Raw genomic sequence first — 19,528 nt, 5'->3', positions numbered from 1 at the left:
GGTGAGTAGGGGGCAAGGGGGACCATGTAAACACTCCCTGAAATCCATCATTCTTGACAGGCAATTGGCTAGTAGACACACAGACACACATAGATATATACACACATACACATATCACAAGCTTTTGAAGCTGAAGCTCACTTTGTCAGATGCTGTGAAAGGATGTGCTCATATTTGTGTGTAAGGAGAGAAAAAAATGAATATAAAAGCAGAAGGGAGGGATAAACAGGGGAGGGGGGAGTGCTGGAAGAGGCAAACATGCAAGCAATAAACCCATAGGAACAAAGAAGTCATGAAGCTAATGCAGGTAACAAGTTAAAAATCCATAGTCCCTGGTTAAATCATACCTAACACAATCCAGTCTGTAGATGATTTCTCATTCCTCAATTTCCCATTCAAATCATTGTTTAAAAGTTTGTTTCCTGAGAATGGCCATCCTGAGGTCAATGATGGTATGTCCAGGGAAGTTAAAGTGTTCTGCCACAGGCCTGTATGTCTTTCTGCAACTGATGTCAGGTGAGTTATGAAGGGATTGTTACATCTATCTAATATAGACAGAAAGCTGGCCCCTATGAGCAGGTGGTGGCATATATGACATGGATAGAATTGCAAGTGAATGAACTTCAGAGATTATAATTCATGTCATTTGGTACAATGATGACATGGTCTATATTGATGCTGGGGCACAGAAGACAGTCGGGTCTGCTACAAGGCCTGGTGCCTTGATGAGACAGAGTTCTAGAGGCTGTTGCTTGAGAGACTCTGTTTGAGGTTGGGGAGTTGCCTGTAAGCCAGAACAAGTTTATTCAGCAAGGCACTGGGCCTTGCAACAGATCCAGATGCCTTCTGTGCCCCAGCATTTGGTCTTCCCCTTCCTCTGTGCTCTCTAACCTTCCCTTCTGTTCTTGTATTTGAATTTCTCTGTCCTTACACAAAACTTGGAGCATGTCCTTTCACAGCATCTGATGAAGTGACTTTAGACCACAGAAACTTGTGCTATACGTGTGTGTGTGTGCGCGCGCATGTGCGAACCCCCCCCAGGTAGATTTGCATAAGTAAATAAAACAAAACACACACACACACACACACACACACACACATTTTGGTAAGTTTATAAGGTGCAAATCTACCTTGCCATCTACCTCAGATTAACGTGGCTAACAATGTTTCTGTAACTTAAGATACAGTGCTTTTTAAGATACACTTTTGAAACACAAGGCAGGGGCAACCTTTTCAAGTTTTATTCTGTCTTCCACCTTCTCCCCTTCGAAGCAGTATGGGTCTTGATCCCTGTAAGTCTATGGCTGAGGATGTTGCCATGGGTTAGCTAATATGCAGTTGCAGTGTTCTTTCACACAGACTACAATCTATTCTTTACATCTACCCCCCTGGCAGTTGCATTGCCAAAATATTGCATGTTAACCACACCTTAAAATTCATTCCAACAAAAGGAAGTCACAATCTTGTAGATAATGCTAACACAGTTATCATTAATTAGCATTAGGATTTTCCACAAGGGGACCATCCCATAGAGAACTGGTGGCCTCAACCTTCTTTTATCCTCATTAATAAGTGCAGAAGGGCTTTGCCAGTGTTGGAGTGGAGATGGAAAAAAGGAAGCAGTTTTACTTGTATTTTATATTCTTTTCATAGCACTTCTCCCTGACTCGGCTTGGTTCTGTTGATCCCTGCTTATGAAAGTGGAAGGTTGCACTGTGTCCTGAGAATCATCTCACCCAGTCTCTCTTTCACGGAGAACAGTACCAACCATAGTTAAAGATTTAGACTTGGTAGCTGTTCAAGAACTGCAGATGCCATATGAAGTCCTGTTATTTTCCATGAAGGTGATACACTGAACACAGTATTTACTAAATTGCCAGTTGTTTGAGGTTTGCCACCTTGACATAATGATGCTTCTTTAAGTTGTTGCTTGAGCATCAGATATGCATACTGACTAAGTGAGATCCCAATACAATTAATGGACACCCAGTGTTTCTATGGGAGAGTTCAGTTGTAGAATCAGTTATAAGGAGTTTTATTACTTATTTTCACATCTGCCCATATGGAAGACTTAGCAACATATACATTCTCCTTGTTAGACAAGCTACTCTGTGCTTACGCTAATGCAGGTTTCCATTGCTTTATGTTGTACCTGCATTCCTGGAAAACGGCACATGACTCAAATTCACATAAAGAGAACCCACTTTACAATGTAACAAATAGGGATACGTTTCAAGACCTCAGCTGTACTGACCCTGAGACCCATTTCTATCACTTTTACAAGATAATTTTGGTACTCACGAACAACAGACAGTACACACAAGCATAGGGTGGTGGTGAATGTTACTATAATGGGGATGGCAACTACAGAAATGCATGTTGCAGACAATGAGCAAAGAGCACAGATCCACACAGGAGACTATATTTTGGTGCACATCACTTCCACAAAGCAGCACAAAGGCACAAAGCAGCTGACTGCCGGTTTCCACCACCCGATCGCTTAAGAGTGAATTTACCTCACATATAACGAATTTTTGGTATAAAAAGAGTCATTGCATAAGAGCAAATTTGCACATATAGAACCTGCATAAAGTGAGGGAAACATGTGGATGCCACATGTTGACCTCCCAATTTGAACAGAAACTCTTGTTAGGAACAAGATCTTGCTCAGGGAATATATTTCAAAAATGCTCCCTACTATGGCAGTTCTACTTGCCTTGCACTTTACTAGCTACAGTATGTACCTAATAGTTTGATTTTTAACAGTTTTACCCTTTTTATTATTTTAAAATATCTAAACAGGCAGTTATCTCAGAAAAGGCATAACCAGACATGTAATTAACACTGATACTACTGCTTTCATTAAAAAAAAATACAACTTTCCCATCTTTCACCCAACCTGTTCCACTTGTCAGGATAGTCTCCCCTCTCATTCCATATCCAACCTATTATTTTTCAATTAAGACTTCAAAGGCTGTTTTTTCTATGCCTACTCCCAACTTTATATACATTCAGTCTTTGAAGTAAATGGGCCTCTTCTTTACCATTAGGGAAAAAAAGTTATGTGGTTTAAATCAAGCTTGAGGAAAAATCATATATTTGGTGATTATGTCATGAGGGGAACAGTTGACTACTCCCTATTTTCCAGAAACACCTTGGTAAATACCTGCTGAAATTGCCTTGGGTCTGATTGACCACTTCTTTATACCTGGTTCAGAATGTAAAATGTTACTAGATTAATCCAATAATGATTTTTGCCTGGTTGTCCTAGTATATATAGGCAAAAGAGACCCCCTTATTTCTATGTATGAAAAACTTGAAAACCAAAATCAAGAGGAAGCTATTAAAAAGTAGGGGTGTGTTAAACAGGCCCTATTTGATTTGGAATCGACCTGAATCGGGGACAGTGATTTGATTAGTTGATTCAGGTCACTATCCCCAATTCAATTCAGCTGAATCTGAAGTTTCGATGCTGGTTCAGAGAATCAGTGATTCAGCCATAGACACAGAGCTTTAACTGTTTTTTCTACATACCTCGAAGTACCAGGAATGGCTCATGAATGCTGTGATGCTGGGGCAGATGGAGTGTCCCACAGGAGCATGGGGCAGGGGTGGGGGGTGCATCCTTGGCAGCGATCCCAGAAGTAGACTGGAAGTACTTCCGGTCTACTTGCAGATCTGCCAGGGAGCATGCTGGGGGGCCCCCCCTGTGCACCTCAGCTTGGCAAGTGGCCATGGGGGGAACCCGGGTGCCCCCCCCAGACCCAGGAGGCACCAGTCGCCTAGCCAGGGGAACATGGGGGGACCCCCCAGTGTGCTCCGGCAGACCCGGAAGCGGATCAGAAGCACTTCTGGTCCACTTCTGGGTCTGCTGCCAAGCATGCTGCAGAGCCTCCCATGCTTCTGTGGGACACTCCATGCACCCCAGCATCACAGTATTCTCAAGCTGCCTGCTACCTAGAGGTATATAGAAAAAACATTTAAAGCTGTGGCTATGTCCAAAATCACCAAATCTCTCTGAATTGATTTGAAGGGTTCCGATTTGATTCAGAGAGATTAAAGGATTCTCTGATTTAATTTGGATTCAGAGATTTGGCCATGAAATTGGGCCGAATCTCCGCTGAATTGAATCAGGGACCGAAGCTTTGCAAAGCCCTATTAAAAAGGCAGCACTTCAGGAGTGGTCACAGAGTTTATTTAATTATTCTCATAAGAAGTCCATTTCTAAGGCCCTGATCAAAACCATAATGATTTTCACTAACCTGATGCATCTTAACTGTGGAGATTGTTTTATACATAACAATCTCATAAAATATCCTGTTTTGCTTATGAAAGTAGCTTGGTTTCACTGTACAGCATAACACAATATGTACACTGTAACAAACTGGCTTAATTAAAACTAAGCCAGACTTGACTAATTTGACACTGAAGCAATTCAGGTTTCAAATATTCTCTTGAAAAATGCACTTCTATGCTGAGAAACAGCACATATGTTTATGTATGGATAATGAGCTTTGCTGGCAAGGACAATTAAGTCTTCAATAAGCATCTGCGGTCATCCTCTGCTTGTTTTTCCAAGGAAAGCTCACTTTAAATTACTAACCACCCTCTAAGGAACAGATCTATCCAAAGCTTCACTTGGGGTGTGGGTCTTAAGGTTGCTACAGCATTTTTTTGCAGAAGTGTTCTTCATAATTCTCCACTATCCCCTGTCTTCCCCTATTTTACTTTTAGATTACAAGGGGTGAAGGTACAAATCCCCTTAGGATTTTTAAATTGCTGTCACTCCCCCCCCATACTTTGTGCTGACTTCTGCCATTTTTCAAGTACAAGTCCAATCTTCCATTTATTTTGTGCAAAATGCTAGCTGGAACACAGTGTTCATAGAATTACTTGTGTGCACGTGTGTGTTTGAACATATTCAAAGACACATGCATATATGCAATACTTTGCACCTCATGATTCCTTCCACACAGGGATCTCAGAATGATTGGTAAATGATTGTTAATTTGGCCTCATCACACATATTGAAGCTTGATAAATATTTAGCCTCATGTTACAGTTGTAGAAATTTAGCTAGAGTAGGATTACAGCCAATATCTTCAAATGCTTGCGTGGGCACAGGTGGCCTGTTCAATATTCCAGCTGGTGCCCAGCAGATTTTCAGAACTGCTTGTTAATTGTGCCCAAGATCCCTGAATGCTCTGTGTGATGAGCACACCAAGGAAGCAGGCTCAGGCCATGTTTAAGGAGCAAGCATCTCAGCGTTTTCAGAAGTGTGTACAGGCCTCCTCCCACAAGATTAATCGGGTGCCTCTGATTTAGTCATGTCAGTGGAAGGACTACCCTGGCAGCCACAGTTTAAGCTGCTCGGGCTATGTACACCCACTGTCATCTTTGCTGGTGGGAATCCTATTTCTAAATGTATGAAAGCACAGCACAGTGCACTCTGCTTATGCTCATACTGGATAGGGGCACACATTGCTTAACTGCATGACAGAAATCCAGTTCCAATCTCTTGTTTATTGCTCATGCTATAACAAACTTTGGTTATCTTCCTATTGGTTAAGCACATATACTACAAATAAAAAGTGCATTGCATCTCTCAGCCCTACAGCCTGTTTTGTAGCTTAACTATAGTCTGGTCAACTGCATGCTAAGTTACAGGCACTTCTGTAACTGATTACATGCCCTTCAATAGCTCCAGAAACAGTAAAGAGGAAGCAGCCAGAGGTATAACTAGCAATTGCAGTATCCAAGGCAGAGGCGCTGTCAGGCACCAGGATGTGGGGTGTGGGATGTTGAGTGCTAGAGAGCTGGGGTGGGGTTGGAGGAATGCTGAGCACTGGAGAGCTGGAGTGCAGAGAACTGCTGGCAACCCTTCTAAATCAGGGTCTAGGCTGGTGCCCCGCTCACCCTGCCCTAATCATGCTACTGGAACCAGCAGTCGAAGGGTTCCTATTCAAAGTCTTGAAAATGACAGGAGATAGTTTAATGGCTGCTATTTCACTTTCACTTTCAAGACTTCTAATATCAATTCCAAAAGTGAATATTGGAAACTTTGGAAGTAAAGGGAGATAAGCTGTTTTAGAAGTATTAATACCACAGCACTGCTAGCATTATTAGCAATACGTTGTAAGTATACAGCTCTGTCAGTGGTGGGGTATTAGCTGTCCTGACAAGTTCAATTTCTAATAGTAACTGTTAGGGGAACTAGCCAGTTTGGGGGGGACTAATACCACAGCACTGACAGTACCATGTACTTAACAATGATTGTTTACATATTTGATTTATTGTATACTCCAGGGAGATGCCTAACCTTTCTCTAGTCATCGGATATCCGGAAGGGTATAGAGAGACAGATCCTGATAAGCAAAGAAGGAACAGAGAGCAAGCAGTTCTGTGGTTGAATGGGAAAGGCTCTCGTTTGTCTTTGATAAGCACATTTCTGGTACATTAATGTAGCCAGATCTTGCAATCCACTAGCAAGAATCCTGTTAGCCTAGTGAAGTGCATATGGCATTTGTATTCTTTCATGATATAAGCATCATCCTTTTAAACATCTCAAATTTCCCTGGTGACTCACTGAATAATACTATGCCACCATAATTTGTGATGGATAGGGAGATGCTGATCAGAGTTATTTGCTGGTAGCTTCCCGGTTATGTTTTACATCTGGGTATGCCACTAATAAGGAACAGCATCCTTCTTACTCCAACCTTAGTCTATTTTACATTAACATATAAATCTGAAGAGTCCAGTTACACTTACATTCAATGAGATGCCTGCTGCTGTATTTCTGAAGTGATCTTGCACTTCTTTTTGAGTATAGATTATGCTACAGCATGGTGTATATTCCTTTTTAACCATGTCTTCTCTGTTGTGACTGGAGCAAGAATCAGTATTGGTATATTGTAGGGTTAGGAAATTACCTATATCATTGACATTTCTGATGTCTGTTTCCCAGGTTAATTTTTTTTTCTATGGCCTAGTGAATCCCTCCCCCAACTCACCCTTACCCAAATCTTGTCGGCCTTCCTGTTAGGTTCTTGGGCACAGAGCAGAAGAGTTTTACTTCTGCATATAGGAGTATCTATAGTATCTAAGCATTGTGCAAATGCAACCCTTGACATCAACATGCTGCACCTGGGATTGTTACTATGCCACACACACACTTACGTCAAAGCCCTCTGTGGAAGAGAAGATGATATTTTAGTGGTCCTATCCTATCTGCACATACTTTCACAGTTGAAGAAACTTGATGTGGACAAATCTCTTGGATGTACAACTTATTTGTATAAAGGCATGTGCCCAGTATACCACCTCCTGAACATCCACCGCATTTTCAATTTGAAAAATACCCTTTGAGGTTGAAAGATGCCCAAGGATGATTCTTCATGCTCCCAATCAGTCTTGTATTGAAAATCTCTCTCTCCTTTCTCTCTGGTTTTTATTTTGCATCATTATGTGCAGCTAAATATTAGGTATATTGATGCAAATACAGTTAGAATAAATGCACAGTTTTGGCCCTCTAAAATATGGCCTATGTTTCTTTTTATTTGAAAGAAATCATCCCTCTGTGCTTTCTTTTATCCTCACTTGTCTCTTTTCCATTGCCACCTTTCTGTTACATGTCAAATGTCAAATTCTACATGTGTCAAATTCTAGACAAGAGAGTAATAGTATTAAATGAGAACGTGAATCAATCCTTATTTTAAAACAAAACAACAATACTACAATACCGAACAACTCCTACAGTTGCTCTTTGAGCTGTAGCATTTTGGATTCAATAATACAGTATTTTTTTTTACATGAGGGATTCTTTTCTTCATTCAAACCACGAAAATGTAAGTTACCCTAAGCACAGGTGAAAGCAGATTGCAAGACTAAAATATCATAAAAATATGATGGAAGGTTCCAGGTCAAGTTGACTATTAAAGATAAAGCTACTATCATCTACTGTTAGTTATTGGAACTGCGAGCCAAGTGTTTTCATTACACACTCAGTAAGAAGTACTTTATAAATCACAATAACTTCTGACATGCAATAACATCCAGTCTTATTAATATAAACTACAGGGATTTTTTTTTAAAGTCTGTTGGCAGTAAAACCACCCTTTTCATAAAAGGTTGGCATTCATATATGCCCCGCAGGTTTGCACAGCACCTTTAAGCACTAAAGATGTTCATTACCTCATGCACTAAAAAACTAGAGTGGGATTATATCATTGCCTTGAAATATCTTTTTTCTCCAAATGTTAGTAAAATTGGAATGTATGTGTGTGTGTATATATATAAAAGGCCATATCCTCAGCTACAGCAAGGCACAGTAACCCCAATGAAATCAGTGGAGTTACCTGTTTTTCAGTAGCTTGGGATCAAGTCCAATATTATCTCATGTAGTAACTCTACTCTAGTAAGCTGTCAGCTTTTTTATTAAAACACTAGGGGGATGTGATCTGAGTTTGAACAAGATTTTTAATGGTGGGGAGGAAATGACTGCTCCAGACATTTTTTTCTCTTATTGCATGTATTACGTTATTCAGCTAACACTTTTAATTTAACACTGTACTTAGAAGAGCTGGATTTCTAAAAAAACATAACCTCTCTCTAGTACTGTTCTTTATGTATGGGGAAAACTCCTGGATAAAACTTGAACAGTCCTTATCTTACCTATCTTCTAATCCCTCCCCTTTCTATCATAATACCTACAAAACTAAACCTGATCATGGATAGATGGGTGACAAGATTTCATAGATTTCATAGACATTAGGGCTGGAAGGGACCTCGGAAAATCAAGTCCAGCCCCACTCCTGAAGGGCAGGAAGTCAGCTGAGGTCATAGGATCCCAGCAAGATAAGCATCCAATCTACTCTTGAAGGTGTTCAATGTAGGTGCTTGAACCACCTCTGATGGCAGGCTGTTCCAGACCTTGGGGGCTCAGACAGTAAAGAAATTCTTCCTTATGTCCAGCCTGAAACAGTCTTGCAGTAGTTTATGACCGTTCGACCTCGTCATCCCTTGGCGTGCTCTGGTGAACAAATGCTCCCCCAGATACTGGTGGTCACCCCTGATAAACTTATAGGTGACCATCAGATCACCCCTGAACCTGCGCTTTTCCAGGCTAAAGAGCCCCATGGCTCTCAGCCTGTCATGGTAAGTTCTGCTTTCCTGACCTCTGATCGTGCACATGGCTCTTCTCTGGACTCTCTCAAGCTTCTCCACATCCTTTTTGAATTGTGGAGCCCAAAAGTGGACACAATACTCCAGCTGCGGCCTCACCAAGACCAAGTACAAGGGGAGAATGACGTCCCTGGATTTCCTTGAGAAGCATCTATGGATGCAAGCCAGCGTTTTGGTTGCTTTACTAGTTTACTAGACAAGTTTTGTCTATTTCTCTTTCACTTCTTTCCTTTTTCTTCCTCCTACCTTCCTTACTCCATATATCTAAAAAAAAGCTCTGCCAATTCTTTACTAATCTTTTTTGAGAATATGTTGTGTCCACTTCCTTGTGTGTCTTTAGATCTTAAGGCTGAGTCCAGATGTGCATGGACATTTGGTTCCCCAGGGACGACCAGCAGTGGTACACCTTGTGCCACCACTAGTTGTCCCTGAACAACACCTGTGCCACACGCACTCTGGTGTATGGCAACTTATCCCAGGTGGGGTAGGGGCATAGGCAGCTTAATGCATGGGCCAGCTGGGCATGAGCACAGGGACCCCTCCCAATTCACGGCCCTGGGACCCTCATCAGCAGGGAAGTGAAATGGGGTTTTAAACGGGGCGTGTTTGCACCCAGTTTAAAACCCTGGCTTTCACATTTATTTCCCTGCTGTAGTGAGGAGCAGGGCCCCTCCCACAATGGGGCTGGGCTGTGTTGGCCTGGAGTGCAGTGCAGTGCAGTGCCATGCCTGGGATGAGGAAGGGCCAGGCCAGGAGTGCCGTGCCTCTACAGGCAGGTGCTGGTACAGCAGGGGTAGGGGGTGCCTTGGGTGGCTATAGCTCCCAAAAAGTCACCTTAGCCCCCCATAGCCACCCCTTCCAGCGCTGCCACTTGCCTGTGGAGGCATGGCATGATGTTCCTGGCCTGAACTGGCCCAGACCTGTGCGTGCATGTGGCCACATGGACAAAGCGAGGCAGCAGCTCCCTGCTGGTAAGTGAAACAGGGCCGGTGGGGAGAGAGATGGAGCTGTGGGCGGCTCATAGCAGGGGAGACAGGGGAGGCAACTGCTTCAGAGTGATTGAGAGTGGGGGAGGGAAGAGGTCCTGTGGGGGGCGAGTGTGTGGTTGGGTGTGTGTGTGTGCATCTGTGTGTGTGTGTGTCTATGTGCATCAGCTTGTGTCTGTGCATCTGTTTGTGTGTGTGCGCATCTGTGTGTACATGCATCTGTGAGTGTCTGTGTGCGCACGTCTGTCTGCATCCGCTTCTGTGTGCATCTGTGTGTCTGTGTGCTTGTCTGTGCATCTGTATATGTCTGTTCCTATGTGTGTGCGCCTCTGTGTGTGCATGTGTGTGCATGCATGCATGTTTATCTGTTTATTGCAAGGAGAGTGTGTTTGTATCTGTGTGTCCATGTGCAGAGAGTGAGTAGGGTGCGCATGCGTCTGTGTCTGTGTGTGCATGTGTCTGTGTGTGAGTGCCTGTGTTCATGGCAGTGAGAATATGTTTGTGTGTCCATGTGTAGAGTGAGTGAGAGTAGAGTGTGTGCCTGTGTATGTTTGGCCATAGCGGGGGAGAGGGAGGTAGGGAGCAGGGAGAAGAGGGGGGCATGTGTCCCCCCACCCCCAGCCCAGCAGGGTCCACCCACCCTCCCCTGCCAGCACCAGGAGGGTAAGGGTCCCTTCCCCACCCACTGCAGCCCAGCTTCCATGCAGGGAGGGGGCCTCCAATTTTGTCTTTGCTGAGGGCCACAGTACACCTTAATCAGCCTCTGGGTAGGAGAGGTTGGGGCCAGCACTGGGTTGGCCCCAGCAACCTTACCTGGGATCCTGGGTGCCTCCTGGGGCTGCCGCATTGGAGATTTACCTGCATAGAGCCTGGCCAGCAGTGGAGTATGGCTCCGGCCAGTGAGGGTCCAGCTTCGGGCAACACACGCTGCTGTTGCATGCACTGCTCCACCTTTTTTTTTCCTGTGGGTTTTTCTGATGCCTGGTTATCTAGGTGTCAAAAAGGTTCTCCATGTTGCTCCCTTGCAGTGTGGAAAACAACTGAACGTGTGGTATGTGGCGCCAAAGACACGTCTGCAGCACCACATACTGCACGGCTGTGCTTGTCTGGATGCGGCCTAAGGGGTTGTCCATATTTTCCAGAGCAGGGGTTATCAACTGGGGGCATGTGTACCCAGGGGGTACTTGGGAAGGTCCTAGGAGTTACGTGTGGGTGAGTGGGGATGGAGCGCCACCACCTCCCAGGAGCAGGAGCAGGACCAGAACCAGGGCGGGGGCAATGGTGCCCCTCTGTGGGCCACACAGGTGCCACCTGGCCAGTTGGACGTGGGGCAGGGGGTAGGGAAACTTGCATGCCACAGTGGCTGCTGCCACTCTGCATTTGGCCATGCACCACTCTCCCCACCCCCTGCTCTGTGTCCAGCAGCATGCCACCTGCTCCATGTCTGGTCACCAGGGGTACACTTATTAAAGAAGGTTGAAAACCCCTGGTCTAGAGCTATAAGGCAGCTTCATTTAATCAATGAATTAAATGAAGCTGCCAAATGAACCCTTCAGTTAATCAATGATGTGTTGCACCTGGGGAGGAAGAATCATGAACACTCCTACAGCCTGGGAGGTACCACTCTAAGTAGCACAACTGCGGAAAGGGATCTTGGAGTTGTAGTCAACCCCAGAATGAACATGAGACACCAGTGTGATGAGGTAATAAGTAAAGCTAACTGCACCCTTTCTTGCACAAGTAGGTACATCACAAACAGGTCTAGGGAGGTGATACGTCCCCTCTATCCAGCATTGGTTAGGCCACAGCTGGAGTACTGTGTCCAATTTTGGGCGCTGCACTTTGGGAGGGATGTGGATGGCCTGGAGTAGGTTCAGAGGAGGGCCAGTCGTCTGGTTAAAGGCCTACAGAAAAAAACCTTATGTGGACCAATTGGGAGACCTGAACCTCTTCAGCTTCCACAAAAGGAGGCTGAGAGGTGATCTTGTGGCTGCCTACAAACTCATCAGGGGAACCAGCAAGAAATAGGGGATACAGTGTTTACCAGGGTGCCTGTTGGGGTAACTAGAAATAATGGCCACAAACTGGAAGAGAGCAAATTCAGATTAGACATCAGGAAATAATTCTTTACAGTGAGGGTTGCCAAAATATGAAATAAGCTTCCAAGGGAGGTGGTGCTGTCCCCTTCCTTGGAGGTGTTTAAAAGGAGATTGGACAGACATCTGGCTGGAGTCATCTGACCCCAGTACTGATTCCTGCCCAGGGGCAGGGGGTTGGACTCGATGATCCAATTGATCCCTTCTGACCCTAACTTCTATGAAATTTTGCAGAGTAACATACACAGAGCAGGCATGGCATGTTTCACTATGACCCTTGCTAATATATTCCCAAGGTGGTGTAAAGCCAAGTCCGACTGAACAGGAATTCTCTTTTCTGTGTTTGTATACTGCCCAGCAAAATTAGTCCTTTTAATCCTAATTGGAGTTTAAAGTCTCCATCATAACAATAGAAAAACCACCTCCTTGAACCTTTGTGCAGGAACCAAGCATGATGCCATTGTGGAGAAGAGGCACTATTTCCCACTATTGTGGGGCTAGTTTTTAAAATGAAGGACTGAGGTGAACGCATGTCACACTAGGACCTGAAGGTACCACAGGAGGTTATCTAGTCCAATCCCCTGCTCAGGGAAGGATCATCCCAATCTAAACTATGCTAGATAAGCATTTGTCTAACCTGCTCTTCAAAACTTCCAGTGATGGCAATTCCACAATCTCTCTTACTGGCTTGTTTCAATGCTTAACTACCCTTGGGTGAGAAACTTCTTCTGAATACCCAACTTGTATTTCCCTTGCTGCAATTTGAAACCAGTGCTCCTTGTCCTGTCCCTTGTGACCACAAAGAACAGTTTATCGCCATCCTTGGGTATTTGAAGACTGTTATCAAATTCCCTCCCTTCAGTCTTCTCTTCTTCAGACTAAATAATCCCAGTTCTTCCAACCGTTCCTCATAAATCATGTTTCTTAGACTGCAATCATTTCTGTTGTACTCTACTAGACTCTCTCATTTGTCTATATCTTCCTTGAAGCGTGGTACCCAAAACTAGGCAGACAAGGTTCTTTGGGTAAATCTGACATCTTTTATTAGATCAACTAGTTGGTCTAATAAAAGATACCGGATTTACCTAAAGAACCTTGTCTGCCTATGTCCTTAGACCAACATGGCTACAACCTATACCCCTGAAATGTGCCCGAAACTAGACACAGAACACCATGTGAGGCCTTACCAGTCCCAAACAGACTAGAAGGATCTCTTCCCTTGATTAGTGACGCTTCTAGTAACAGTCCAGCATGTTGCAGGCTTTTTTGCAATATTCAGTTTATGGTTCAATATAATCCCCTGGTCCTTTACAGCAATATAGCAGCCTACCCAGTCATTCCCTAGTCTGTATTTCTGCATGTGATTGTGCAATTCCAATTTGCCATGGCCTTGCTTCCTCTTCAGCATCAATTAACAAAACAGGCTAGGCATAGTTAGTAAAGTCTATTCCAACCTTTCAAAGGTTTAGGGAGCTGCTACTGCATGATTGCGTATACTTAAATAGTAAACTCTTCAGGGCAAAGGCCATATCTTTCTTACACATTTGTGTGGTACATGGTAGGCCTGTGCGAAGCAGCTAGTATTCACTTCACATTCAGATTTGACCGATTTGGGGGACAGCGATTTGATTTGGTGATTTGATCGCCCCCATGCCCAGCAGCACCTGGCAAGTAGGGGATTTTTTTTTTTTTATACACCTGGGAGCTGGGACCAGGCAGGGCAGCCATCGGTGGGGTGCTGGGAGTGTGTGTGCAGGAAGAGCAGGCATGGGATGGGGCTTGTCAGGGGTCTCCCCATGGTCCCCTTCCCCCTCCTCCAGCTTCACCTCCCCCACCCCCTACTTACCAACATAAAGTCCAGGTCCACCTCCCTGCTACAGCCAGCGGGGACTGCCTGAATTGCTGAAGCTCTCCAAATCTTTCCTGTATTGGTTCAGAGAGCTTTGAATCAATGCAGACCTTTTAATTGGTCCCCTGATTCAATTTGGATTCAGAGATTTGGCCACCGAATTGGGCTGGATCTCATCCAAATCAAAACAGCACCTGAAGCTTCACACAGATGTAGTACATGGCACAATGGGACAGTTGTATTTTGCTACGGCTGCAATGCAAATAAGTAATAGTCTTGAACAGAAGTGGATGGAAAACTTGTTTTCCCAACATGAAAAGATTTTGAGATTTTACAAATCTTCCTACTCTGTCTCAGGGTAAAACTGAAATCCAGAATAGTGAAAAAAATCTGGGAGACTCACCTGCTCCATACTAGCCAATAGTCTGGTAGTTAAGGAATTAACCTAGGATACATCATGAGATTCAAGTCCCTGGTCTGAATCAGGCATGACAATTTTTTGAAGTGCAGCTTAGATGACTGCACGAAGCACTGGGATATCCAGTCAATATTGTCTTTTGTTTTTTTGATAAAAAATTATTTTCTCAGAAAATGTCCAACTATGCACAGCTAGAATTTTTGTTGAGACCCTGAGACAGAATGGTTTATCCTTATCTTTCCCCATGTTACCCTTAAGCCTGCAACCTAGTTTATACAATGACATAATCATGAAGATTACTTTATGTGGGGTCCAAACCTAGTAAAAATTAAAATAAATACCTTCATTTTTGTCTACTTATCTCAATTTCCTACCAGAATAAAACTGACAATGGATATAATAGCAGTTCATTGAAGTTCCACAGTTGTGGTGACAATTGAATACGTGTGCCACAAATTCATCAGCTTCAAAATTTTGTGTACTGTCAAGTGAGTTGTTATGGGATGTGTCTTTTGTGACAAAATCTGTCTGCCCACCATAGAGGACCTATCTCAAAGTGTATTTTACAGCAATAATTAACTTTCTCTTGTGCATAATTCAGGTCTCATTTCAGAGAAACGTTAGTGGATAATAATTGTTAGTACAAATTGATATAAAATTGCTTATCCGTAGTTGTCCTGCAATAGACAATCTAAAAAATTTCAGTATGAATAAAAAAGTTTCAGAATAAGTTCTCACTATTTTTCCTAATTTCTATTTTTCAACAAATAAAAAAAAATCCAAGGCAATGCGTATATCATATTCACTATGTACAACTTTGCTTACTTTTTTGACTATCAAATAGAAAATGAACAGATTTCCAACAACAATCATTGTAAAACTCTAAATTAAAATATGATCTGTAATTAAAAGGCATTGTATGCTCTCTAATATATGTACTCATACACTATATCTGCTTTTTTGTTAATTGCCATTCTTTTGTTCTTTTTGGTCTGCTGCTTCAAAGTTTATCCTCCCCATAAAATGGCAGTTATAATGTACAGAATAAGGGATTCACAATTTCCACTTAAGCTTTATTAGTGACAGTATATTGAAACACCAGAGCAGAGTCACAAACATAAATTTATAAGCTTCATTTGCAGTCTTCAGAGGTTTCACTTTCAGTGTCAGCTTAGTCTTTCCTGCTTCAGGAAAGAGAACTTATTTCCTATCTGCACACCAAGTCTCTCAGCAGGGTGAAAAAGGAATTCAGTACTAATTGGATGAAAGGAACAATGTAAAACCTAATGGGAGAATACAAATCTAGAAAGAGAAGGAAATTAGTGTATAAATGTCCTTATGGGTCTCCAAAGAAAAAGAAAATGTTTACCTCTACTGAGTGGGTACAGTCTGAATGTACCTTTGTCATAGTAACGAATATTGGATTACCAAATTGTAACCTTCTATAAAAATGTTTATACCTAAAATTATTCTTTAAGGTTATAATATCACAGTATTAGTTAGATTTCTTCAGTTTATTAGTATGCCATGTTTGCAATCAGACTGGTATAGTGCATATTTTATTTTTATTAAATAAGCATGTATGAGGGTAATTCATTTGAGGTTAGCACCTACTGAAATGGTTCTTTTGTTTGAACAGTAGATGTCACCATTGTCATTTTCCTAACAGGAGGAAAAAAACTGCTTGCAAAGTATGCTTTATGTGAAGTTTTAATTTAAAGGGGAAAAAAATCCTGGAAAATGTTCAAAATACAGGGACAGAGGGAAACCTCATTTAAACAATTTGTTAAAACATTTTATTTTATCCACAGTACAAGAATAAAAAAGAATTAGACCTGTAGTACTTAAAGCATTAAGATCTGTAAAGATAGCAATCTAAAATCCTTTACAGTTGGTTAACATGCTGTCAAAATACCATTTTTTACAGCTCCCCTTTCATGATTTTTCAAATGCAAGGTGGCTTTGAAAAGAATACAGCCATAAATCACTGTTTTTTTTTCTTTTGAGCTGTTTTTCAGTAGTACAAATGATATCCTCTCTTACTATTCTTCTGTAGCGATCAGCGTATATAATTTACTCTCCCAAAGCTTTGGTAACATTAAAGCTGACTAGCAGTCCCTCTCATCCTGCTAAAACATTAAGAACATCTATACTTAAACCACTTAAAACAAGGATATTATGAGCTAAAGTACAGACTAGCTCCACACTGCAACCTTAACTTGGCCCACTAGAGCTGGCATGAGCCACTGGGAATATAATGAAAATATGAGTGCTGAGAGAACCAAAATTTTTTGCATGATCTGGCCCCTGAAAGAGCTCTAGAGCCATGACCTAACACAAGTGCATGGCTGTAGAGTACTTAAAAAATGGCCAATTATGTGACAATCTGAGTCCTCGTTACGTGAGCGTTCAGATAAAGCTTCCCCAAAGTGGAGTGCCTTCATTACTTCTGTCAGTGTGCGCCAGGAGTAGGGCTTGGTTGATAAAGCCCAGCCGTGTCCCAAATGCTGTCTTCAAAATGGGAGAGGGAGAAGAGGACATTCCATCTGGTTTTTGCCCAGTCTGCGCTTGGAAGGTAGGATGGGTGGATTGGTGCCTCCCTGCCAAGGCGTACTATGGCAATGTAGTGTCTGTGAGCATCTACACATAACCCACAGCTACTTTGACATAGCAATGCACTCCCCTGATATAGTGTGAAATAGCTGCTAAAGATAACTGTATGCCACACGTACAGTGCAGTACGGGCTGTTACTGCACCGTGATTCAGTACTTTTGGAGTGGTGTCACGTGTAAAGTGCCATTGTGTAGAAAATCTCAGATAAATAAACCAGTTTTCCTCATGGCAAGTCTTTTATGCCACTGAAGATTGGGTGGATCTTTGCCCTACAGGAGTCACTTGTAGCACCTCTTCTTTTGCCTGCCTAACTTGTACTTTCTTTTGAAAAGCACAGTAACAACATTGCCACAGCAACCTGTGTAGATGCACCCATTAGGTCTGAAATGTATCAACTGATTAATTAATCACAAGAGGTTTTCTACTTCTAAATTCTATTCTAGCCCCGCTTTTGTCATACTAATTTCAGGGAAAAATATATCTATGCATGTGGGCTTTACACCTCTTTATTGGAGGGGCCGTATCTGAAGAACAGTTTGACTGACTGATCTTGACTTCAGCCAGTAATGCTACTTTGACACTAATGGGTCACAACCATATTATGCTGGAGTAGTAGCCAATATTTTTATTTTTAAAGGTATGAGAAGTGTCTACAACAATTGTGTTTGTTTAGTGTGGTTTTTTCATCATGTTTTGTTTTTTCCAGTACAAGTTTGTGAATGGAAACAGTATTTGAGGGTTGCTGTCTTTAAAAGGGCCACCAGAGTAAAGATTTTTTGTTGTTTGACATTTGCTCCTGGCCCGTCTCTCAGAAATTGCTGCACTTTGATATGTGTGAACTTTCTGCTTGCGTACATTGAATGAAATCTTGTAGAAAGTTGGTTTTAGCTTTTGTGTTTATTTTTCCATGATGATCATAAGTTACTATTTAGTCTGACAACAGACTCCTGGCATTACATTAGTCAATGTTAATGTTATGCCAATCCCTAGAACAGAATGCTCTGTTACGTGTATCTTGCAGATGCTCACTAACTTCTTTTAATTGTACTGACATTGATTACAGTCACAGCTGCTGAACAGTAAGCTAACTTCAAGTTTAACCATAGTGATGCTACCATCCTGACCTAATTATTTTTAGTGATATTTTTATTAAGTTGATACACCTAAAAATAGTCTTTGAGTAAAGACTTCATGTTGCATCATGATTTGTAGTTGCATGTCCTTTCCCCAGAGCTAGATGAAAAGAAAACGAGCATTTTATTGATTTATAGCTAAGATATAGAATTTGACTTGTATTTGGAAAGTAGTTTGTATGAACACCAACAGGATGTGTTTGCATAAAATCTCTAAACCAATATTTAAACATCCCACACTGTGCAAACTGTCTTGGAGTCCAAACACCTATGCACAATTGCCCTGACCCTTGCATAGTCCTTTTCCCAATGGATATAAAAAAGCTACTATTCTGATTTGGTTTGGTCGTATTTTATATTTTACATGAATTTACACTAAAGCAAATAGAGCACCTATTTTTGCCAATGTGATTGGCAAGAGTAAGGCTTATCTCTTGCTGATACTTCCCTGTGTGTTAGGAGGTCCTGTGAATTGAGAAAAGATGTGTTTTTGCAAATAATTTTCTAGCACGTGTGTTTAATTAGTCTAGAGCTGGAATTGCAGTGGGAGCTAGAATTGCTTGGAGAAACAATTGTGTTGGCTGCTTGCTGTTTTGAGCTCTCTCTCACTCTGTAATATCTTTGCAATGTTCAATTAAAAGTTAAGCATTCTGCTGCAGCTATCCAAGAGGATGCCTTCAGTACACATCAGAAACCCATGTGACAATCTGTCAGTTAAGGTAAAGTTTATAGTAGAAAAGAAGGTAATGCTACATAAAGGAGGTAGCAAGATGCTGCTGGGAGCAGGTGCTTTTCAAGCTGACCTGCCAAAAATAGCTTTTTTCTCCCCCCCCCTCTTTACGATGTACCTTTTGAAGTCTGAAAACAACATTTGGGTTTTACAGCATCTTTTCTATTTTATTTTTAACATTAAAATTCAGTGTTTTTTTCCTTTTGTGGTTTTAACTCCATTGGAGAATCTAGGGTGTCTCACAAAGGAAGGAAAATTTGCAGGTATAAGAGCCAACAGACTGAAAGCTAAGAGAGACAGGGATAGGGATGCTCTCCCAATGCATACTTTAGCACCTTACTGGTATAAGATTAGGAGTGTATTATATTAGTAAGTCAATCCTAGGGTGGATATTGTTATACCAGAAAAGCTGAAATTTGTACTGTTATAGTAATCAGACTAGCCAACCACCACTCCAGAGAGAAACAAGCTGTTCACGTAAAAGTACAGTTTTGCTGACATAATTCTAACCTCAACAAC

This window comes from Gavialis gangeticus, unplaced genomic scaffold (assembly GCF_001723915.1).
Source record: "Gavialis gangeticus isolate Ggan-Ray unplaced genomic scaffold, GavGan_comp1, whole genome shotgun sequence".
In the NCBI taxonomy this organism is placed as follows: Eukaryota; Metazoa; Chordata; order Crocodylia; family Gavialidae; genus Gavialis; species Gavialis gangeticus.
Note: the sequence above shows the minus strand (reverse complement) of the source record.